Source organism: Sebastes fasciatus, chromosome 12 (assembly GCF_043250625.1).
Source record: "Sebastes fasciatus isolate fSebFas1 chromosome 12, fSebFas1.pri, whole genome shotgun sequence".
In the NCBI taxonomy this organism is placed as follows: Eukaryota; Metazoa; Chordata; class Actinopteri; order Perciformes; family Sebastidae; genus Sebastes; species Sebastes fasciatus.
The window spans coordinates 8,941,521-8,967,509 of NC_133806.1; the positions used below are offsets into that span (position 1 = coordinate 8,941,521).

Here is a 25,989-nt window from a genome sequence, read left to right on the forward strand (position 1 = left end):
AAGAACAAGAGCTTATTCAAGACCACTCATACACACTGAAACTCAAGCTAACACGTCCACTACAAGCCAAGACACTCCGTGAAGACCGCGCAGTCTCTTGGTGAATATATTATTATCCTGAGCGAGCTTTACGGCATTAAAGGAACAAAGTTTATTTACGCTATGAGGAACTGCCGGCCATATCAAATTCAGGATTAAAGAATGAATTGCTCTTTCATTGCAACATTTAGAAAACTGCCATTAAGCAGCACGCTAAACTACGATGCTGTATTAGACCCATTGTGGATACATATTAGAATAATTTTTAAAAATTTCAAATTTACAAGAATTGTTTTTTATATTTTCAAAGATTAAAGTGGTACATTTGCGAGAAAAAAAACATGTAAGAGAAAAAAGCTCAAATATTCTCTGAGATTATAAAGTCAGAAAATCTCTGAGATTAAAGTCACAAATATACGAGAAAAAAACCCGACATTTAGTCTGTCTGTGTCTGTTTAATACGGTTTAGTACTAGGGCCATTGTAGGTTAAAAAATAAAAAATTACAGAGCCAGGTGAAGGGGGTAATATTCAGAGAAAAAACTTTTATATATTATAAAATCATACATTTATGCAAAAAGAACCCTCAGAAAAATCATGTTTTTTTTCAAGGAACTGCATCACAAAAAAAATAAATAAAAAAAAAAAAAAACTATTTTTCGTTTTTTGCAGAAATGTATGATTTTATAATCTGAGAGAATATTCAAGTTTTTTTTTATTTCTTCTCTGATTATGACCCCTTCACCTGGCTCTGTACATTTTGTATTTTTGTAATCTATGGCCCTAATACGCTGTCGTACGTAACAGACACAGACAGACGTACATGTCATCACTGACACAAAAAACAACCTCCTTTGGCTGCCAGCTGCTGTAGAACCGGTTAGTCTTAACTGTCACGGCCGTTGGCCATTTTCCAGATGGGAACCAGTCAAAAAGGGAGTTGTCTCAGTAAGAGTAAAGGTCCGTGGTAATGTAAAAACAAATTCAACTCCTCCAACTAAGGAGAGAAATGCTGTGTCACGATTTGATCCTTCAGAGCAACACTGGAATTATTTCCTAAATATTGACATGGTCACGTCACTTTACAGACTTATTATACAGATTTCTAAGTTCATAAACTATGTTTGAGGGTTATATGGTAGTAAATAAGACCCCATAAAAACCCACAATGAATCCTGTTGCAAAAAAGTTCAATCTTGCACCTGAAGTACACTGCAGTACAGTACATTTCTGTTCCATATGTACTGTAGTTTGTTAATTACACCACATGAAACATCAGACTTGCTTATAAATTAATGCAATAAGTACGTCTTAAGTAAGACATAAGTAAGTATTGAGAGTTGGCACTGAATGCTCCACCAGATTCTTTACTTACAAGTAAAGTACAGCCTACTTTAAATCATAATGTTTATTAGTTTAACACAATGTTAGTTATGTAAAGATGATATTAAAACATGACAAACATTTAATGCATATGGGAAGTTATTTTATCAGATGAAAAGGGGAGAACAAATATGTTCGTATGAAGCAAAGTAAGTATTAAAGGTATATTATATATTATATATTGAAGGTATTAAAAGGTAAAAAAAGTATGAACTTGGCATTTGTACCAAAACAAGCCATCTTATAGACACCCAGCCCGAGTTAACACAGCATTTTATGGTGCCTAACCAGTTCTGTTTTGTTATATTTTAGTGGCCTGCTGGGAAATGACTATATTCAGCAAAACCCTGACTTTTAAATTAGTTTAAAAAACGAAACAATGCCCATATTAAAGGTTAAGGCTCTGATTTGGTTCTGTTCCAGCTCTGACACCGTCCCGAGAATACAACCGGAGTGAAATGGCTGCTCATCCCGTTTGACCTTTCCGACACAAATGGATGCAGCGGGAACACACCTGCCGTCCCTCAAGCTACCATGTTTACCTCCCATGCAAATGTGTCAACAGTGCAGCTCCCCTCTGGAATTCTGAACTTTCTTAATTTAACCTAACACAAAGTCTAAATCAGTTAATGACTTGGTGTGCCGTCTGAGGGGCGAGTGGACGGCTGATGAGCTGACAGCTGTCGAAAGGGAAATAAGCCACCGCTTATCTCATCTCATGTTTGCTCTCTGTGTTCTAGGCTTTGGACGGGAGGGCTCGGATCATTTTGTTTTTAATGAACTGGACTTGTTAAGCCATCTGGGAGACATTGGCAGTCGGGCCTCTTTGGAGGAAAGGGGTTTTCTGGGATGCTGGCATTGCATTGATTATCTAACATTCATTTGGATTAGCCAACAGCGCCGCGTCTGCCGACTGATAAAATGTATCCACAGAGAAATTTTGGAGTCTCAAGGCCTTCAATTGCGTTAATGCAGAAATTAGACTTAAATAATAAGAGACTCTTGGTCTTTGTTGGTTGGCATGGAGGCCAGGGAGTCATTTGAGTCCGTAAACTCTAATATGCTCTGCAGTTCTCGCTTGGCCGGAAATAACAGTCCCATAAAAAGTCACACTTAAAATCCTAAATTCCAGTTTTATCTTCAATCAACTGCAATACACAGTATGCACCTGTCGACTCTTGGGATGTCTATTTTCTGCCAACACCTGCTGCACAAACAGTGGAGCATAATGCAGAATAACTGTCTAATATTCCCTGACCTCACCAGTGCTTCAGTGGCGGTGAGGCTAATCCACTCGCTTTTGATAGCCACAGAATAGAGGATACCTTTCACCTCACAACTCTGTGCACTTGGATATCTCTGCCCCCTTGGCTGTGGAAATCTTTAAGCCCCACTATCCTCCACTCTCACATATTTGCAGTACACATTGGCCAGAATAATGAGTGAGCGTATCCCCCAGACTCCTCCATAATTTCAGACACAATTAGCCACGTTAGCCTCTGCTCTCAGCAGGCCAGTACAAAACAGCTTCATAAGCTGGGCGCTATAAAAAAAAACTATGAATATGTGGACCAGATGATAAGTCAAGTGCGAGCCTTTTTATAAGGTATTAAGTTTTCTAATTGTATTAAAGCAACAGAGACAGCATGAAGCAAGAGAGGCGCATGAGTAAAAAGGGACAAAAAGACCTGGTTGTTGAATATACTAGAAAGGTGATGATTAGGGATGTAAGAAAATATTGATACGCACGAGTATTGCAATATTATGCTTTGCGATACTGTATCGATCTTCCAAAATGCTGTATCTAGTTTTAATCAACCTCTTAAAAATCCGCCGGTAAGCGGGCCGCTATTCTGTCTTTCGGAGGTTGTAGCGGGCTCAGTCTTAAAGTGAGAGTGAAGTGAAGATACTGGCATCTTATGAAACTACAAAAACCTAAGAAATCTATTGGTGCCATGTCATACTTGCATGTCGCGAAGGAGGCAAAATAACGCTCCAAAGATAGGCTAAATTTTGTCAAGGAAAAACTGGCATGGCCATATGTGAATGAAAAAGGGTTAAATATAGGTACTACCCACAGATCTCCCCTTTACAGACATGTACAGGCATGATTATCACATGCAGTTTTTTTTTGCATTTTATTTAAAAAATGATGCGTTTGAATATTTCTGCAGACTGGCGTCCCTAAACAGACTTGGAATTGCATAACTTGGGTACCACTGGAAAGCTGAGACTCTTATAGATCCAATGAGACTAATTGTATTCATGTGTGATGAAGTTAAGCCATTTCACATAGTGACTTTTTTTACTCAGGTTTCAGTATAGTGGTGTGTTCTTCATACTATGACAGTTTTCCTAAAATTGGATTTGAAAAAAATTGCAATATATCGCCTTGCCGACAGTATCACCATATATTGAATCATTACCCCTGTATCATGATACGTGGTAATGTTATATAAATCATGCAAATCAACAAATGGAGCACTGTGGTGGTGCTTATGATACATCTACTTACATCAGTGTCTCCATGGCACCGTTTATACCTCCACTGACCTGCTCCGACAACAACTACTCTTCCCTACTGTGTTGTAAGGATATCTTTACAGTAGCCGCACATATCGGAAAATGAAACACTGCAAGCATTCTGATGAATCTTCAGTTTCCATTAGCATTAGGAAGTAATAGCAGGGTGTCTAGATGTCTGGCTTTCGCTGCTTTAGCCAACAAGTATATAAAAACCTGCCCGAGGATTTTTTTGTTGTTGTCAAAACAACCACATGGGAATTTTAATGCAACAGGAGGAAAAACAACACATGATATGAATGGCATGTGGTGAGACAAACGCTTCATTGTTGAGGCCTGAGCCACATTGTCCCCCCTCAAACTCCTTTAGGAAGGTTCATCAGACCACCAATCTCACTGCAGTCCCATGACACGAATCACACACACCGCACGTCACCATCTGCACACAGCTGTTTTTCTCAGAGTGCTCACATCCTTACTGGAGTTTACTCTGCGTAGCTGAACATTCAGACATAACAGATGCATTTTCCTGAGGGATGCACACCTCAGAAGTGAATACTGACCATCAATTCTGACCATAAAATATGTGAAGACATTTTTGTCTGTTTGGAGCAAGTCTTTCATTTTACCCAGCAGTCATTTCAACTCTGCACTCAACCCTCTCAGACAGCTGAAACTCTGCTAATTAGATTTCCAACGGCTAACCACGTAGACGTCGTCGTGGCAAATTGGAATTGGGATCAAGGACCATCGGGCAGTAATTGAGAGGCCAACCCCACTAGACATGGAGGTGAAGTGTACTGTGTAGTCGGGCTCAGACAGGTGTCACATGTGGCGCAAAGGAGTACAATCTAGTGTAGTTTCAAACTAGCTCTGATTAAGAATGCCCTTAAAAGCACCTTTGAGCGATCACTAGTTTATCAAGATATGCAGCTTTTAGAGCTGTTTGTGGCACTTTTGGTTTTTCGGTTGAGGGGCCTTTGCAGTTGTCAATTTGTTGATGGCACAAAAGCCAAATGCCAGGGTAGCAGGTCCATCAAATAAAACAATGATTTTAAAGTCCACAGAAATAATGAATGAAGGGTTAAGGATGATTTCATTTTTAATACATAATATAACTATCAGTGAAATAAATAAATAAAAAAAGCTGCACAAAACACTTCAAAACTTTGTTGCGCTATAACCTACAAAAGTTAATACAGTTAAAAGTCTAGTTATGAACGACATGGCTTAAAGATTTGTGGCTGTGTTTTAGTTGTTGAAAATACATTCATCCTCATAATTAATTTGTATATATTAAGGCTGTCAAAGTTAATGCGATAATAGCATGTTAACGCAAATTTGCTTTAACACAACTGATATCTTTAACGCAATGTATCTTTCGGAGGTTGTAGCGGGCTCAAAACCTAAAGAAACCATTGGTACCAACCATGTCAAGGTATAGCTTGTCGGGATGGAGGTTAAACAACGCTCCAAAGTTACGCAAAATTTTGGCGAGGAAAAACCGTAATGGCCAATTTTGGAAGGGGTCCTTTGACCTCTGACCTCAAGATGTGCGAATGAAAATGGGTTCAATTGGTACCCACGAGTCTCCTTTATGATAATCCCATGCAGATTTGGGTCAAGTCATAGTCAAGTCAGCACATTGACAGCTGTTGTTGCCTGTTGGACTAGAAGAAGGAGAAGGAGCCGGTTTTGGGTGCATCCCCTCAAACAGCGAAGGAGACACACTTTGCAATACACTGTTAAAAATACATTTGGTGCATATTTTTAGCAGAGCAGAGGGTCTCTGGGCGATATGGAGAAAATCAAATATCACAATATTTTGAACAAATACCTCGATATCGATCGGGTTAGTACCCTATTAGGATTAAAAGGGTTGATCATTGGTGCTTTCACAAAATATTAACACGATGAGATTTTTGATAAATAATCATCAGTAATGTGGATATAATGATTATGTGGGTAAAGGCAAATAATAAAACAGCTAGAACAGTTTGGTAAGTTCAGAAAATTACTATATCAATTTACCTTAAAACCAGGAAAAGACAACACTTATGCCATATTACGATATTACAATATCCAAATCTAAGACGATATCTAGACTCATATTGCAATATCGATATATTTCCCAGCCCTAGAGCAGCTTCTGAAACACGCTGTGGCACGTCTGGTGGAATCACAACAAGCGTTGTCTGAACTGCCTGCGATCAGCCCTGTTGGCCGCATCGCAGCCGAAACACGGCGCAGCTGCACCCCAATGTCAAACCATCATCATAAATAGCCCGGTTTTCCACCACTGGTTGTGTACGCAGCGTTTCACTTGATGTTGCCAAGTACGAATTCAGAATCTCAACAGAAGACGCTGGTGTTATACCGTATTGACAGGAAAGGAAGAGGAGAAAAGGGAGAAATCAGCTGGGCCAGTGTGAGCGGGGAATCAAGGCCACTGTGGCCGCAGGGCCAACGATTTTCAGAAGGGCATCAAGGCCAGAGAGAAGGGCCAAGACGGCCATGGGCGCCGGTGAAATCCCTGCCCTGGTTGAGCATACAGTACACTGAAATGATACAGATTCAATATTTAGGACTATAACGTTTTAAACTGCTACTTTGATGGAACTCTAATAAAAATGTAATGTTCTTTCAAAACGCTGCTTCGAACCTTTTTCTCTGGGTTCTTTCAGCGACCGTTTTTCTTTATATACAAAAGATAGAAATGTGCTAAAAACATCCATTACTTGTTTGTATGGAAGCTGAAAGGTTTGACAGAAATAAATGGTAACTGGTAGACTCAAAATGGAAGTGTAACACTTATAAATCCACAGGCAGCTTTATAGCATTATTTGTCACTCTACCTTCGTTCTTAAATCCAAAGTCAGAGTTTAGATTTCCAGTGTTGCCTGTCACTGACCAGGCAGATGCTGTGTATAAACACTTGACACAGGCGAGACATCTAAGCCGGGCTGTTGAATACAAACATGTCAGATAAAAGAGCTGGGGATTTCGGTGTATTTCAAAGGCCCTGCGAGGGGCCAAAACAGAATGGCTCCAGGGGATCGCCGTGGCAACATTTTAAAAAGTCCATTAGCATCCCTGGTCGAAAAGGAGTGACGGCTGGCTTCTTGCCTTTTACCAAGAATAGAAAATCAATGGTCCCTGAAGTCCTTTAGTTCTTGGATTAGTATGTCAACTGCCTGGTGTCAGTATAATGTAGTCTCATTCTCATAGTGTCTGCGTCGTGCCATGGCAGAGAGAGGGCACGGTGGCATCAAGGATGAGATGTGTCTGTCAAGGGAGGTTGGGACCCTTCTCGCCATCAATGCCACTCAGTCTGTTCCCAGGGGAATGCTGCTTTAACCTCAGTGCCCACAGAGTTCAGACAAGTGACGGGTTGTCCTGTTGCAGAGGCCATTGATTGTCACCCCATGTCAGACGACTCTACTCTGTCCTCATCGAAGAATCCCCACAGATTACAGCCTGCTTTATACTCGAGCTTCCGTGGCAGATCTTTCGAGGATTGATGTCAAAGTAAAACCGAGCTGACAGCAGGAGCAGACAAAAGTTCTGAAGACTGTTTGCACGGATACGACGTACACTCTGAGCGCAAGGATGCAAATATTGGCGTCTCCCTCAACACGCAGTATTCAATAAGAATGAAAATTGTTAGCAGATCCCCCCCCTTGCTATGTGCATGGGTATCACTCTCGGAGAAAAGTAGTGCTGCCTCCAGTCAGGCCGACTCTCAGGACTTCTTTCTACAGACAGCGAGTTGGCCAGACTTCACACGGAGGGATCCATGCAGGAGTCAGACAGTGAGACGGTTCTCTGATCGATCTGCAAACCGCTGCAGGCATCATCCATCGTCTTCATGTCTATTTGCGATGGGCCAAAAAAAAAAAAAGCCCAGAGGGCTATCAGTAGAGGAAGGATCAGACATGCACCAGCGGAATCCTCTCCATTTGTCTGCCTCCTGTTAATTATTTAGATTCATCTTCAGAGAGAGCCTACAATTCCCTGACCAGTCTGTGCGCCCCGTCACTCAGGATGCACCTTCAATCTTCGGCGGGTCCTCGTGGCATTTTCAAACGAGTCTTACCTCGGGGTCACCTAATCAAAGAGATCACTTTAAAATATGCTGGGCAGCGATTGTGCTCGCCCATCTCCCTCATCTCCCTGTCTCCTCTTCATACATAAAAGTGAATGTTAACTACCCCCTTCTCCTCTCAATCTCCCCGTCATCAATAATTCAGAATGTTATTGAGAAACACTACCTGAATCCTGTATTGACAGAAATCCAAGCACTGTCATTCCCTCAAGGGCGTCATAATTGGATACCTCCCGAGGCTACGGCTGCGAAATGCAGAGCAAGAGGGGGAAAGCAGTCTGAGTGTTGTTGTTTTCTGTATTTTGTGTGTTTCCATTTTTACCTTTCTATTTCAGGGACTCTAATCTGACCCAAGAGCCGAAGTCAGCCAGCTTATCGACTCGAGGACAACCCCTTGGGAATGTTTAGAGGTGGGTAAGAAAAGCGTTGGAGTGTCCTAACTTTACAGAGCGGAATTGCGAAAGGAATTACTGAGCGAAGGGCGTCTGTGTCAGTTCAATTCACTGGCAAAGACATTTACTTTGAACAACTGTGTATGAAAATTAAAATCAACATCACATAATCTCATGTCATGCAGCACTAAGCCCCGTGGAAAATGAAAGACAGCAGCCGGAATGACTGTGGAATTAAAAACATCGGTGAGGATGATATGCAATAAATAATATTAAACCATGAACAGGTATATGTTCTCCCCTGTAAACTGATTTATTGGTATGCACGTCATGGAAATATAACACCCCTGCTCTACTGCTGTACACTGCTGGCTGCCCTGCTAAAACAGTAGAGGAAAGAGCTGATATAAAGGAGAAAAGAGCAGATATAATCTCCTGTCCCAGAACACTTTACACACTGTTGTGCTGCCTGAGCCTGTCATGATTCTCAAAGAACTGCTGACCCCCTACAAGGGCATGAAGAGAGGCACACGCTAGCTGGATGTAGCAGATATTCAACAGACCTGGCAGGTTTGAAAATATGCTAATAAAATGCTTTAATATGTTGCGGGGGGGAAAATGGGAGGGGGGAAAGTTGAATCTTTCTTGTTGCCAGGAGATGGCTAAGCTAAGAGAGCCCTGTCAGTCTGGGTCAAAGCTAAGCAGGTGGTTAAAGGTTTTAGTGATGTTTGTTGATCTCCCTGCATCCCCTCAGGTGCAGAAACAAACTCATGGGCAGGAGAGAGCACAGAGTGGTTTGCCTGCAGTACTTTGAACAGATGTGGCTTGCCTACACATGTGTGTGTGCACTTGCCAACATAACTAATTAATACTTTGATCACACGGTGTACAGTACTGTGTAGGGTTTTTATAGCGGATTGGCTTAGCAAAGCCTCATTCTGTTATTCTGTCTGCAAAAAACACTCAAAATATATCCTAAAAAACAAAAAGAAAACCTCATACGTCAGCAGACCTGAGTCAAGCATGACGGTGACCTTACAACTAACCTTGAGAAGTTGAAATGCATCATGCTTGTGATGCTTTTATCTGTGCCACAGCTCAACGTATCCTCATACAACGGTTCGTATGATATCTTACGTAAAGTTATTCCTCCTTTTTCAAGCTTTTGGAGGGTCGTACAGACCTCCATGTTATAGCCAACGGTACCCTGACTGCAGTTAGGTACCGGGATGAGATCCTCAGAGCGATTGTCAGACCTTACGCTGGTGCAGTGGGCCCTGGGTTCCTCCTGATGCAGGACAATGCCCGGCCTCATGTTGCCAGAGTGTGTAGGCAGTTCCTGGATGACGAAGGCATTGATGCCATTGACTGGCCCTCACGTTCCCCTGACCTTGATCCAATAGAGCACCTATGGGTGGTTATGTATCGGTGCATCCGACGCCGCCGAGTACCGCCACAGACTTTCCAGGAGCTCACTGATGCCCTGATCCAGGTCTGGGAGGAGATCCCCCAGGACACTATCCGCCAACTCATCAGGAGCATGCTAAGATGTTGTCGGGAGTGCATACAGGCACGCGGAAGCCATACACACTACTGAGTCACATTATGACTTGCCGTGATGAAATTCATGCAAGTTAGATCAGCCTGTGATTTAAATTTTTTACTTTGATTTTCGGCGCGATTTTGAATCCAGCCATCAATGGGTTGATGATTTTGGTTTCCATTGACCATTGTTACGTCATTTTGTTCTCAAGAAATTATACAATGTACATCGGTAAAGATTTTCAACTTGAATAATTCGTTCATCAAGATGTGATTTAAGTGCTCCCTTAATTCTTTTGAGCAGTGTATATAAACGAAGCATTCAGATATTGATTTGGAGGTTGATTACCATGGCAATAACGAAGTATTTGGGTCAGCCCTAATGGAGTGTAAGGGGGCTTTTAAACAGACTGTTGCACTGCGGAAAAGACAAATGAGGTCCCTCATTAAATAAGGTAAGCAGGGCAGTGAGGACTGCCAATGTAAGGAGCTTGACCACAAAAAAACAACAGCAAAGGAAATCCCCATCTGGCACAAACTAGCGCCAATCAGATTTACATACTAGTGTTAAAGTGCTCAAAAAGCCTTATGGAGGTCAGAGCCATAGCGCCCTGACAACAGATGTAAAGAAATGTAAAGGACCCGGACAAGCACCTCTTCCTTTAAATTCACCTTGTTTGACTCAATCAGAACCTATAAATGCAAAGGTGTTAAACTGAGCGGAAACACGTGTAGCTTTTCTTTTTTTTTTGCCATTGCTGAGGATGCTCCAGCTGAGGACCTCCACTTTGAGGACTTCACGGTGGCTTTTGTGTCCGTTCACACGGCAGCGGACAAAAAGAGAGCGAGACTTCCCTATTAACACAGAGGCTCTTTGATCTCTATCTCCCCTGTGGTACCAATTAGCTTGCTGCACCGTTTGCATTTCAAACTCTTTGCACTTCCTATTTTGAAAGACATCCTGCATGAATTATCAATCTACCGGAACTTTTATTCCCTCTCCACGAAAACTGAAATATGAGTGGCATATCTCTAAAGTTCGGCTCTTTCAAATGAGGGAACTCTACGAACGCTGAAGGGGTAAGATAACATATACCTAGTTTCCCTCACCGATCAATGCTTCCTTCGCTCTGTGAACATCTTTCATTTCACCATGATGCAACGAGGAGGCCTCTTGCTTATTTCTGTTAGTCTTGACAAAAGAAGAGGTCGCCGTGTGCCAAAAAAGAGCTTACTACTCAAACTATAAAAGACATGAAGGCAGAGTAGTTGAGAATTGATCAAAGGAAGATAAATAGCTGTGAAGATTCTTCCACTGCCTTTATCCCTTGTTAGCAGAGGCAATCACACAGCCGTCACCCAGAAGATCCATCGCTGTCACATTACCCCAACAAGATTATAAGGAGGAGCAGGGATGGGGGGGGAAGCTACCACGGGAATGTGGGACAAAAGTACATTTGGTGAATTTCAGCTGAACAAGAGCAAAAGCAGCGAGCCCTGCTTTTATAAATGAATGATTTTAGCAATCTGAGTGGTCGAAGCTGATGAAGGGAAATATAAATCAAGGGTAAGAGTGAGGCTTCTCTGCGAGAGTGCCTCACAGAGATAATGGCGCCATCATGCCTGTGTGCTTCGCTGTTCCTGGGAAGATTAAACACTTTATCATTGTCTTTGGGACAAACAGTCTTTGTACGTAGAGCATGCATCCAATTATTAGAGCCTTTTTTTTTACGCTCCAACCCGACATTTCGAGCGTCGGCTTCATCACACACCAGAAGCCTTAAGGAGGAGGAGGAGAGATGGAAAGAGACAGCAGTCTGAACGGGACAGTGCTACCTTTCAGGGCAGTAGCCCACGGTGGCAGCTGACCTCACTTTTATTACCGCTGTCGCACATTGATGATATCATCTAAACACACAGTGAAAAGACCCAGAAGCTTTCAAGCTCGGTTTATCGCGTTTTATAGCTCCGACAACTCCGTCTTTCCCAAGAAAAAGTCAATGGCCATGGGCAATCATACACCAAGGAGCAGTGTGGCTCCTCTCACCTCGTCAAAGGCTACACTGTGTCATGGAACATGGGAGGAAGATAGCAGGAGCCGGGGCATGAAACAGAGAAATGGGACATGAACAGTGACAGTAAATCTAAATGAGGAGAAGGAGGAAGAGGAGGAGGAGGAGGAGGGGTGGGATGGATGACAGCGTCTCACAGCTCACTGGTCTGGAATCAGCCAGACAATCAATTCCACCACTCAGATTCAAGCTGGCAGGTCCTGCTTCATCGCCACTGAGCGTCACAGGCAGCTCCAAATTACTGCTGAATTACTTTAATGATCAACGTTGTCAAATGAGACAAACATGACGGACAAAAGTATAAAACTGACCGCTCTGAGAGCTCCACCCTCATGATTGAATCATGATTGCCTGCAATTTTCCATTGGGGTGATTAAGTACTTCATGGACAACTATGCTGGCAACAAACATGACATCCGTTCTGTTTATCCATCATCTGGAGTGTACGTTACTAAAAGTCACGTTGCACATCCAGTATTTGCTAATAGAAAGCGTGTCAATGCACTATTTAAAGGAATCAAATAATTACCAAAAAATTTAAAATAATGTGCTGCAAATAATGACCTCTTTTAGTAGAAACAGAGGATTATGAAATTATCAAGATCCATCTAAGCTATAAATCCTAGTAGTATCTGTCCCAAAACAGCCCTGTCTCCTAGAAATTATGTTCCCATACAACTAAACAGAATTCTCATTATGTTTCAAGTGAAACATATTTTCTCCCGGATTACAGTCACAGTTTTAAACAGGTCGTTAACGTTCTAAATTGACACAAAACAAAAAATGCAAATAACTACTTCGTTAGGGTTAGACAACAAAACTAGTTGGTTAGGTTTAGTAAAAAAAAACATTGTGCTTTGGCTTAAAATGACAACACTGAAACAAAACAAAAACGGTTTGTTTCACATGAACAGCTGTCTCCTGCTGAAAGTCCTGTGTTTGTTTGACCCATCCACCACCATTCACGCCCACCCTTAGTGGACTTTCTCACTGCTCGATGCTTGTTATTATACCATGTAGCTTTCATTAACGGTCGCACGATATTAGGGGCGGGACAAAAAAATAAAAAATCGAATCATCTCTGTATCGCAATTTTTTTTTTGACGATTTTGAAATTGATTTTTTAATGCCAGAAAAGCTGCAACACTTATTGAGGTAATATATGGTAAATGGACTTGGACTTATATAGCGCTTTTCTAGTCTTCCGACCACTCAAAGCGCTTTACACTACATGTCAGCATTCACCCATTCACACACACATTCATACACTGATGGCAGAGGCTGCTAAGGTGCCAACTTTGCCCATCAGGATCTAATCTAAATACTCATTCACACACCGATGGCTATGCAAATTGGGGTTAAGTGTCTTGCTCAAGGACACATCGACATGTGACCCGGAGCAGCTGGGGATCGAACCACCGACCTTCCGATTGGTGAACAACCTGCTCTACCCTCTGAGCCACAGTCGCCCTAATATATAACGTCCCTTTGCAGCCTAGGTATTCTCAGAAGGTTAAATATAAAATCAACAAAGCAGCATACACATACTGTGTGTAAAAACTGCTTTTTCCTGCTTTTGCTTGTACCCATTGCTTCAGGCTCTCGGGGTCAGAGTTGGAGACAGCAGCCTGTGTTCTAAATTGACGAATGAAATGACGAATCATAAGACCCAGTCGCCAATCTGACAGATCTAATCCGATTCACTTTCCGAGGCATCAATCACTGTTGTCCATCGTTCTTCTGACAATGTGGGGCCTTTACCAGCTCAGCAGCACTCAAGTCTTGCCATGTTAGACTTCATCCACACTAATACCTTTTCGTTTTAAAACGGCGTTTTAAAATGAAATGCGTCATGACTGATAGGACCCAATCAAGAAGCGAACGTGGGTGTCTGCGTCATCGTTTTCAAAGGTCTCCGTTTTTGTGTGGATGTAGCCTTAGACTGTGCTCTCCTTGTGTGCCTGCATGTGTCTTATGTGTTGTGTGTTAAAGCACGGCCCTGGATCTCAGTTTAAATAATGTAGCCTAACCAGCACTTAAGGAGGATAAGCTCTTATCTCTGTCTCAATCCCCAACAGTCATTAGAGGCGACGGGGCCTCCTTAGAAATCCATCTAATTAAGGCTCAAACCATCCTTCCCTCCTTCCAACATAAAGATCACTGCAATGGACACTGAGGATCATACAGGCATTGTAGTTAGGATGTCATTACGTCAACCTTGACATGAGTAACTACTGAATTATCTTGGGTTTGTGATTTAGGATTATAAGAAGGAGGTACAATCTTGCCTTAAACGCTCACCTTTTACTCTGACTTACTGAATATAAGCAATATGCTGCTTAATATCCACTGCCTGATGTCTACTCGTTAGAAAGTCCATGTTTCCCTGACAGACACGTCTTTAAAGTTTCTTGAGTCAGGAGTCCTTCTGCAAAGCGTTGTGTCACCCCATAAATAAAAAACAACACTTTGTGTTGGTAGATCAAAGCAGTGCATGTAGTATTCATCTATCTGTGGGCTCGCTCACCATCCCTGAGCCCAAGCGTTCCACTCATCTGCATTTTAGGTTTTTTAGAGACACGAGTGAAGCTGACACAAACAGAATAAAAGAAGTTGAGAATAGACCAATTCACACTGGGAGAGATGGGGGTGAAAAGATGGACAGGAAAAAGTGAGAGGAAAAAAACAAGAGCTCTCTTTTGCCAACAGATGTATTACCCCCTCCGCCTCCTCCTCCTCGTTCTTCATCCTTCCACTGGGTTTGACCAAGCAGCAATAATAATAGGAAAGCAACGGGGCAAACGGGTTCATCTATAATGGTGCTGGATACTGGCGTGAGCGTGCTGTTGAACCTGGGTGGTGGTGTCATTAAGTGTGAGTATGTGATAAATGCACTCTGCTTGTCGGATTTGAGGTTCTCATTAGTCTGTGTTGAGGAGGAGACCTGGGGCCATTACTCTTGTGGCTGCCTTGACAAGAGGCTGAATGTGTCTGTGTATAAGAGCGAGGGCGAGTGTGTGCTTTGATTGGGATGCTTGTATACATAAAGGCATTTAAGATGGCGTATCGTGTCCTGTGGCAGCCATAGTCAAAGGTCTTCAGCTGTCGCAAAACAGCTGGTTGTATTGATTGCATGTCTTGGCAGTCCCAATGGCATCTAGTACTCCTGAGTCATTTATATCAGTGCTTTCTAGGGGTATAACAATACATGGACCTGGATTGATGCATTAATACAATGATCAACGATCCAATATCAACAATGCAAAGTGAAAATATCGATACATAACGTCATCTTTAAGATACACCTTTATTTTGACATTCCCACTTAATCTCTATATTTTTGATTAAAAAGAATAATTCAATTTAAATGTTTGGAAAAGCCCAGTAAACAAAATCCAGCCCCCCCGCAACCCCTAACGGGATAAGCGGTTGCAGATGGATGGATGGATGGATCTTTGAGTTGTGGACAAAACAAGACATTCAAGGACGTCATCTTGGGCTTTGGGAAACACCGATCGACATTTTTCACCATTTTCTGACATTTTATAGATCAAACAACTAATCGATTAATCGAGAAAATAATTGACAGATTAATCGGCAATGAAAATAATCGTTAGATGCAGCACTAGACTCCAGTTGTTATTGTTGTCCTATTATTTAAGTAAAAGCAGAGTTGGGATTTCCTGCACAACTTCATCTACTCCCAGGGTGCATGGAGAAAGGAAACAGTCTGAAAATGTCAAAAAAAACTCCAGCATCACTTGCATGTTATTTAATTAAGAAAAGTAAAAGATAAGAAGTAAGAACAGAAAAGATGTTGACATTAAAAAAACAACTTTACTTTCAGCAGATTTAGGCAACTAGTTGTACACGCTACCATTATGTGTTTCTGGTGCAGTATGACACCAAAAGAGAAAATCAAAAACTCGTTCCTACATCCTAAAGTAAATGCTCCCCCATGCTAGAGAGTGCTTTGGTGACACTTTGCTGCATCCCTGCTTCCTTTTGTAAAATTCAGCACTTGCTGCTGTTTGCCATAAGATAAGCATTGTACATGCTATACATACTGTATGTATACATGCTGATGAGAAGACAGAAGCAAAAGTAAAAAATGGCACTTTCAGGAGGTGATAAACGGACACAATGGCACAAACGCTGCCAACAGAGAATCTCTGTCGTCCGGAAACTCAGGGCCCTCTCAGTCACTCCCCACCTCCTGCTCCTCCTGTACAGGAGCATCATGGAGCTCAACCTCCTCCTCTACTGTTCCACATGCACACTGTCACCAAGAGGAACAAACCCCTCAGACACAATGCCTCTAAAACTCCCAACCTCCCAGACCTCATAGAAACTGCCATCACACGCAAAGCACTCACCGGTAGCACATGACCCCAGCCACCCCTTGAAATCATGCCTCACTCTACTCCCATCCGACCACAGATACTGATCCCTCTCATCTGTAAAAGAGCACCCAACAATAAGAGCTTCCAACCCTCTGCCTTCACTGCCCTCAACAACACTCAACGGACTCATGTTCTTGTGACTGCATTGTGTTTCTTGTGGCTATGTTTTAAACAAAAAAATTAGGGCAGTTAAAGTTAACGTGATACGAATGCATTAATGCAAATTTGTTTTAACGCCACTCATGTCTTTAAACGCATTAACGCAATTGATCTTCTGGAGGTTGTACCGGAAAGCTAGAGTGAAGATACTGGTATCATATGAAATTGAGAAACCTAATGAACCCATTGGTACCAACCATGTCATACTAGCTCATAAATTTTGGCAAGATAAAACTGGCATGGACATTTTCAAAGGAGTCCCTTAACCTCTGACCTCAAGATATGTGAATGGAAATGAGTCCAATGGGTACTGACGAGTCTCCCCTTTACAGACATGCCCACTTTATGATAATCACATGCAGTTTGGGGCAAGTCATAGTCAAGTCAGCACACTGACAGCATGTTATGAATTGAGCATATTTGTTATGCTAATTGCAGTACCTGTGAGGTTTTCTGGACAATATTTGTCATTGTTTTGTGTTGTTAATTGATTTCCAATAATAAATATATACATACTTTTGCAGAAAGCAAGCATATTTGCCCACTCCCATGTTGATAAGAGTATTAAATACTTGACAAATCTCCCTTTAAGGTACATTTTGAACAGATAAAAAAAAAAATTATGATTAATTTGCGATTGACAGCCCTAAAAAAATATATAAAATATAAATTATAAATCCCTCCTTTTTGTTTTATGTCTAAAACAGGACAAGCGATTTCAGTTGGACAAATCATGAGTTAGGGTTAGGCGATTGGACAAATATATCAGCTAACAGCGATTGACTGAGTACATCGCTGGTTGTTTTTTGGGCTGATTGTTTGTCATTTTATTTTGCTAATCTAATGATCTGCTTCAGAAGAGCCGCTCATCCACTGTTCAAATATATCGGCAATCACCAGTTGTTGGACTGACGGTGGCCGGTTGGAACATTTTTACATATGGCCCAACCCTATCATGAGTCCTTATACTGTATATTGTTCCATATCAGAATTCTTGTACCTGACTCATCAAGACTATGACCAACAACAAACCACTTTCCTATGTCACAGAAAACATAAATCTTGCAACCTAGCAACCTTAACTGAACTGACACCCACCACAACAATCCTTTCAGCCTCGCAGCCAACCTCTCATGCAGTTCGCTATTATTTTTGTACCGTTCTGCTCTGAACTGTGGCTGCCATGAGGTTAGTGACATAAAGCCTCTACAGGAAAAAAAAAACACAAGGACACATACTGTGCGACATAAGCACTGTGTGAAAACATGTTTTTTAAGCTTCCTGTCTCCCTGATTGACACAATGGAGGCAGGAGATCTTTAAATGTGCGATGGCAAAAGGATGTATGTAGCCAGGAAACATTCCTTTATCCACTGGCACTGTGTGACAGTATGTCATGTCAAATTTTCAAAACGGTTCCTTTTATCTACAGAGGGGGATGAAGGAGGAGGTAGCCTCCAGCCCTGATTGCCTGCGTCAGTAGCTGTAACAGTCGTCTGGACGTCTGGCCCAATCAATACTCAGAGATGAGCATCTGGGTCTCCTGTTACTGTACCTCTGTCCTCATAGCCTCCTCAGACTCTTCTGCAGACAGCCATGTGCTGCTGGCTCACATCGGCGTCGGGGCTTATCATGACACAACACAGGAAATATGATGCCACATAGGGCGGCCGCTGACACTTTAATTTGTCACTGGTGATAGGGTTTGTCAAACTATTCCTGGAGTTCATCAGCCACTTGGCCTTATTTGCTCACTCCGCAGATGACTTTTCAGCCCTCTGGAGAAACGCTCCGCCAACATGACCTTGATGCTCAATCGCTGCATATTTTTCATTATGTACGAGCCTCTGTGGAGCGGGCACCATGTTGTGTTTCTGTTATGTGCTGGGTACTGATGAGAGTTAGAAAAAAAAATGATTCTCTTTCAATAATTGACACCATCACTTGCCTCAAAAATAGGCAGCGATGAGATTGTTCAGAGAGCTGTAAAATCTAGCAAGATACAAATCACACAAAAACTCAGAAGCCAAGCTTTGAGAGGGAGATACAAGCTTTCAGGCAAGTCCACATAGATCGGAGAGTCAGAATAATAAATAGAGAGGTAAACAGAGAGACAGGTAGTCGGAAAGATTGTTTGGAGTTAGGGGGAAGTCTCCCGTGTATTTACACAAGTCCTACAACGGTAAAGTTTCTGAGAAATCTGCACATGCTAATTTAAGCAAAAGCTAGAAAATCAGTACTGTATCCAGAGGGACAATGATGATTTGCAGGTTACACCAAAGGAATAAATTAGCATTATTTGCTTGCAAGTACATATTTACACTATTTTCTACAATACCTTGGTTATTAAAGTTTATTTATTTTTGATTTAAATGTCCATTTGTGAATCAATTACTCACCACGTGTCACCTTGAATTCTTGAAGAAAACGTTGATTTTCTCGCACAGTGAACGGAGAATCAGAAAACTTTAAAGTAAATCCTTGATGAATTGAAGTAAACGGGGTCCAGGTTTAACGACAGCGAAACTATCTCAAAGGCTTAGGCACACTACTCGTCCGGATTCGCAGCGCGCCTGTGCAGGCACGAGACGGTAGTGGTGGAAGTGTTTTATATCGTAAGGTTTTAGTGAAGATGCATGTGTTTGGGAAGTAGTGATCATACGACTGGATAAATGAGACTTGGATTATACTGCACCAGTTGCGTGAGTTTGTAAACTGATTTTTGATATAGTTTTGCTGCGGCCTCCATTAACTTCAATTCATAAAGGATTTGCTGTTTTTGGATTCTTCGTTCACCGTGGAGGCATGCAAGAAAAGCAAAGTTTTATTCAAGAATTCAAGTAAACACGGGGGGAGTAATTGATATACAAAAGATAATTTTGTGGGTGAAGTATTCCTTTAAGACATATTTATCTGCTTTCACCTCTTTTAAATGCTGGTCATGATGCCTTTTGAGGTAACACTTCAAAAATCTAAGTATAATCAATGTATATGTGGAGCTGCACTCGGATCCTTAAAAGTTATTGCGCAACAGTATGTCTAAAACCATGCAAAGATCTTTAAGTTTTGTACTGTCAATGCACACAGCTAATCCGTGATTATTACACGGTTTTGTTGAATACTTGATTCTGATTGGTTACTTTAAAACAGACAGTTAGCATTTACTGTAAAAACTTTTCTATTTTAATTTGGGCAATAGTGCCCTAAAATAAATGAATGTTTCATGCGAAAGCAAGAGAGCAATGAAAATCACTGCCTGAATGCTGAGCCGTGCGTGACGCAGAACATTTGCAACTCATTTTTTTTATGTTTTGCTTATGTAAAGTGTTTGACATCATAGCACACACCCAACACTCCTGAACACTTACTCTCTTCAATATACACTGTTAAACTATGTGAACATTTTTGGTGTCTTGAATTTATTTCTTACGTTGTGATCTCTAGCCTGGCTGCCGTCCAAAACAAATGTGTTTTTAAAGGGAGCTGCAGAACAGATCCATATTCTCCGTCAGCAGAATAAAGGAAATAAAGAGTTTAAGAAAAAACAACGCTGTAAACAGAGAGTATACCATTTACAGCCAAGCTGGGGCACAATGAAAGATGGCTGGTACCTTGAATCAGGCGCTGGCATATTTACAACTGAAATAACACAAGCCTGTTACTGCCTTGCTGATTTGTTGCCTTGCAGGGTGTTTTAATAAAATGCATCCTCACTCTTAAGAAATTAAGAGGTTACTGTGAGGCTTCAGCTTGAAAAATTGTGAACCTTTCCTTTAACAACTGCGTTCCACTGTATCACACAATATATAACAAACTGGTGGCAATTCAGGCATTTCTCTGGAAGAGGAATGAGGAAGCTTCACTTTAATCTCTTGTGATTTCATTTCCTTGCCTCTGTCTCAGTGATTTGGAATTGCAGATGTCTTCTCTGTGTGCTTAAGCCCTCTGGCCATATGCTTTTGCCACCCGGACCATGACACAAAGGGTTTTTAATCAGTCTTCTCAATGACGGAGCACATTCCGTCATTAAAAAACACGAGGCTTTGAGGCTTGCTTGAGCCTCTCGCCTTTAAGTCTTTTGGCTGCAGCTGAGCTGAAATTGCTACATCTATAGCTGCCTTGCAAACTCATTTTAAGGTTTTGCTCGTAATTTGTGTTGGCTTTCTGATCTATTTGTGCCGGCTGGAATCTGATACTGTCCACGACGCAATTTTCTCTCTCTGTTTGGGGATAGAATGCATTTCTGTCACACCCTTAAGTCTATGATTCAGCAAGATAGTCCCTTCTGTTGCTCTCAAATTGGTTCTGGATAAATTGTAAACAAACTGGAAAACAATTAACTAGTAACTAAACCTGTAGCCTGCAACTGTGCTCAGGCACCTGGTTTAGACTTGCAGTGCAAACAGGGCTAATGTGATGTTACAAATGACCTACAGCAACTGCTTTTATACTATAATCTAAAGCTAATTTGTGACAGAAAGAATATCCGTGTCCACCTCTGCTTTTGGCAGAAAAAAGAAAATCACCATTTCACCTTGGCAAGCACGTGCAGCGAGACGGTGTCGAGCTGACAAGTGCAAACAGCCAAAAGCTTAAAAAATACAGATCCTATTCCATCTCAAGCAGCTACTTTGGATCGCAGCCAGGTGTCCAAATAGATCAATTTTAATGTGTGCAGGAGTTATCTGAAGGGTGAAGCTGACAGAACTTTAATGGGCAAATGTATGAACTTTATTATAATTGAATTAATTTGGGTTCTGCCTCAAAGTAAACATTATTCAATAGCGTAGAACATTAGCATAAATTAAGCCTAATTCGAGACCGACTCTAAAATAAGATTCGCTAGTTTGTGACCTTTACGTGTTGTTTAAGACATAAAAATTTATTAAACGGTTGACCCCTTTGCTCATTTGAATTGTAATTATAAACAGCCGTGAGTCGGCTTTGGAGGGCTTCCTGACTTTCACCTCAACTTGAAGCGATCCCAACCTCATTATCCAAATTTACTAAATGTTTCAAACCGGAGCTTGGGGATGACACTGCTTAGGGATGAGAGGACTGAGGTTAAAGTAAAGCACACGTCCACGGAGAGGCGTTGAGTAATGTGCAGACACATGAGTCTCAAAACGCCACCGTTTAGGGGAGAGGCCTCGCAAACGTTGAGGTGCGACTACACTCGTATTGCGAGGGATCGCCTCGCTTCCCACCAATGGACGCTTGATGGGCTACCACTAGACACAAGGCACTATGCACCTGATTGGAAGAACACTTTTCCTCATGGGCTGCTGCTCCCAGCTTTCAAACCGAAAACAATATAGTGGCTCGTTTGGAAACTTTCTTCTCTTATTTCACAAAAATAGTTCACCGAAATGTATTTCTGAAAGAAATAAAACATGCAGTTGCTGAATCTGTCTTTATCCTGGATCGACAACGCTTAGTTTAAAAGTTTCTCGGGAGTGTCCAGAGGCGGCGAGTCGCGCTGGACACCCGTGATTTGCATAAAGTAGCGTAGACCTCAACTTTATGCAAATGAGGAGCAGGCGCGGTGACGGTCCGTCTCTCAAATTGCGCTGCCACGCTACCAGAATGCATTGCACGTCTGCTTACATAGACAATTCATGGAAAGCATGGAAAGGACGTAGCCTGTGGACACAAACCATAAGGCGGACAGAGCGGTGGCGGCGATCTCTCCTGTCACGTGGTACAGTGACCGGAGGAGCGCTGAGAGCGTGCTGCACACCGTGCCGAAGTTTTAAATAATCATCGTTGATTACTACCAGAGCTCCGGAGCCCAAAAAAATGGTACTCGGGACAGACCAAGCATTACGTTTCTGCCCATGTAGACCAACTCTAAAATAAGATTCGCTAGTTTGTGACCTTTATGTGTTTAAGACAAAAATGTATTAAACGGTTGACCCTTTGCTCATTTGAATTGTTATTATAAACCGCCGTGAGTCAGTTTCCTGATTTTCAACTCAACTTGAAGCGATCCCACCCTCATTATCCAAATTTACTCAATGTTTCAAACCTGAGCACGAGCATGACACTGCTTAGGGATGAGAGGCTTGAGGTCAAAGTAAAGCACACAGCACCTAAATCTTGTTCCTGATGCAGACGTTTAGGCTGAGTGGTGTGCAGTCGGGCAGTTTGCTGACATTGTAGAAGCAGTTATGCTTTTAGAGGGATTTCTTTCCCATTACAGGGAGATGCTTTATTTAAACTCCGCTGCAGATTTGTTTTTGCTCCCCATGTTCTGGGAGTGCTTTTGTTTTTCTGTGAATATGGCAAATGTAAACACTAGTCCTGGTTATGGGGAGGGAGGCGTGCAGATTGTTTGTGCTGACAGTGAAAGAGCTGTTATCACAAACGGAGGGCTGTTTTCCTCCTCGCAGCACGCCGTCTGTGTTCGAGCACGGACGCGAAAATACATTTGTGTGTGTTCTTGTAACAAACTGGCTCCTGTCCAGCAGCTCCGAGTGTCTAATAGCGTGCGGACATCTCATAAAACATTGCATGCTGTGGGAGGTTTGTACATTTTTTTCATTTTGCTAAGCTGGCGAGTTTAACAACCCCCGAGAAGTTGCATCACTCCGGCTTTCCCACGTGAGGATAATTAGCAGTCGATAAACATGAAAGTCAGCAGAAAGTTTCTTTGAGGTCCAAATACAAGTCTGACAAGTCTGACAGGCATGTTTAAGAGGGAAAGTCGATATGGTTCTCTGTAGTTATAAAGCTCATCAGATCACTGTTGAATACCAGCAAAATGACGATGAATAACAAAATTATTCTTTCACTGCTCGAGAGGAAAATAATGAAAGGGCGTCGACCGTTTGAGAAATCAGCTCTTGTGTTTTCTCCGTGTATCTTTTATGTTTTCTCTGGCGGCCCGAGGTGCTAAGGGAGCATCACAACTCCCACACAGATGACTCCGCAGATGCCTGTCAGGAAGGCAGGGAATAAATCACATCTGCCGATCGATATCCCCTGCTTAGGGCTCGCAGGTTCACTGAATATTAAGCAACCGTGGGAAAGTTATCCAGTCACGTTCCAGGTGAGGAGAGCTGAAGCCAGCAACTATCCCATCCTCCCGCCCACAGAGAGAACGCAGCTTTGTAATGAAAAGAGAATCTGATCCATTAACAAACCCCCTTCCATTTAAAAACCTGTATTTTATGGTTAACTCCGTTTAAAGCCATAATTTGATTAGCCAAATTGGCTTTCTCTGTTTTTACTCTATAAAAGAGATGGTGACGTTCACTTACCAGTGTTGTTTGTTAATTAACAAAAATAACATGTGGCAACTTGAAACCTTAATAGTTGCATGTTGATTTTTAATACACCAGCATCTGTGGTGCTACCGTGGCAGCCAACAGACATTAAGACATATTGCCGTCTCGGCCAAACCTTGCTTGGCTTGGCTTGGCTTAGACCGCTTTTATAAGAGTTACTGAGAATATGGCATTAATCACGGTTCAGATGGCAAAATACAGTTCATGTCTACCAATTACCAATGCCAAGTAGTTAGGGGTCAGCTGGAAGCAGAGAGAGATGGGTGAACAGCTTATATGTCAGATCTTCTTCCACTTTGGAAAACAACAGGAGGGTTTTTATTAGGGCTGTACCTAATAGTTTGAAGCTTCGAGGCTTCATTCATAACGTTGACATTCGAATTACAGTGGAAACCGCTTATAGTAATCACATGGATTGATAATGCCTCGTCACCTAATGCCCTCAAAAGTGAAACTCTACCGATCCGCAACCGGCTCTGCAGCAAACATGCAGACCGGCGCCCGTCTCCCTCCATGCCGTTACCGAGTGAGCGTGCACGCTCGCGCTGCGGAGCTGGCCAAAAACGGCAATGCTTCACCCTCGGTGAGGGCCAAGGCAGAAAAATTGGCAGCGAGCCAGCAAATAGTGAAGCGGTCCGTTTCTTTACTTTGTATTCACGTAATAAATATACAAATATCAATTAGATGGTAATCTGCATGATAAATGATGCACAGCAACAACAATTTGGTGATAATAGTCATCCGCTTATAGTGATCAATTTGACCCGGACGGACGTGATCACTATAAGCGGTTTCCACTGAATTTACTTACTGAAACATTGCATACAGTCGACCTTCTCTCTCTCTCTCTCTCAAACAAACACAGTGAGCGCTGTGACGCGTCTACGTCTCTGTAATTATCTCAGTCGTTCCAGTTCATTCCAAAAGTCAAAATTATTTCCAAAATTCACCACACGTTTTTATACAACGAAATATTCTGCTTCAATCCATATTTGTTGGCGTTTAGCCTTTCAAAAACAACATTTTCACTGCGGTCAGAAAAACGGTTTGCACCCACCTCTATTAACAGGGCGATCTGGCAGCAATCTAACAGCACCATGAATTACATTTCTAAACACAGTAACATAAAATCATATTTTTGTTCCATTTTAGGGAGGTTACATCATAAAATATGACAACAGACATTCAAATCTTCATTCAAAAGCCTCAATAAAATCTTTCAATGCAAAAAAAAAAAGACATTCGGTACAACCCTAGTTTTTATACTAGTCATACAAGTCAGAAAGATTCAAATATGTTACAAAAACTTTTAAGTTTTGGCAGTGTTACTGTTAGAATTAAGAAATGAAGCAGTTTCTTCACTGAACTGCAATTTGGCCAGATTTTCCGAGGAGATGGTGAAGGGGGCATGAGGGTGTTTCCAATTTGCACATCCATCATTTTTAAAATCCATACTGACCATTTCTATTCATTTAAAGTTGTAGGCTCAGTTTGTTTATCATTTTACAACACAGGGTTGCATAATGAAATGCAGGTTTTGTTTCATACTTTATACTCTTTTCAAATTACACTGTGAGGAAACTGAAAAATCCTATTACCATGACATCCAGTGAGGTCAAATATCACCATATCTGACTTGGGGCTGCTGTTGAGCTAAGCTTATAAACTGTTTTATGTTCCTGCATTAGGGAAACTTTCAGCAAGCTTACACTGTATTTAGCTATCGACCTGACCTGTGAATCTTTCTGGTATGGGGTCAAGAGACCCAACATTAGCAAGTAAAGCTCTGTCTGTTTGTTGCCCTTTTAGAAAGTTGGTCACCTCCTGTGAGCTGAGATACTGTTTCCTGTTACAACCACACATGATTTCAGCGAAAATGGGTGTATTTTTAAAAAATCCCTGCCCAATGCAGCTGTAACGGAAATCCAATTTGGGAACATTTTCACATCGCTGGGACACAGCCTAATGAGCAATGCCAGTTCTGTCAGACAAACTATGATCTTACCAGAAGTCATGTTGCAATGAAAAACACCCATGGGGATTTTAGTCAAGCTGTAGCAAAGTCTCATGGGTAAACATTGTTA

The 25,989-nt window shown here is 41.8% G+C and overlaps 1 protein-coding gene across 6 annotated transcripts in view; it reads right to left on the bottom strand.

Moving 5' to 3' along the window:
- sema6cb (semaphorin 6Cb) overlaps window positions 1–25,989 on the bottom strand; it is a 189,546-nt gene that overhangs the window by 80,867 nt on the left and 82,690 nt on the right. The gene's annotated exons all lie outside the window — the stretch shown is intronic.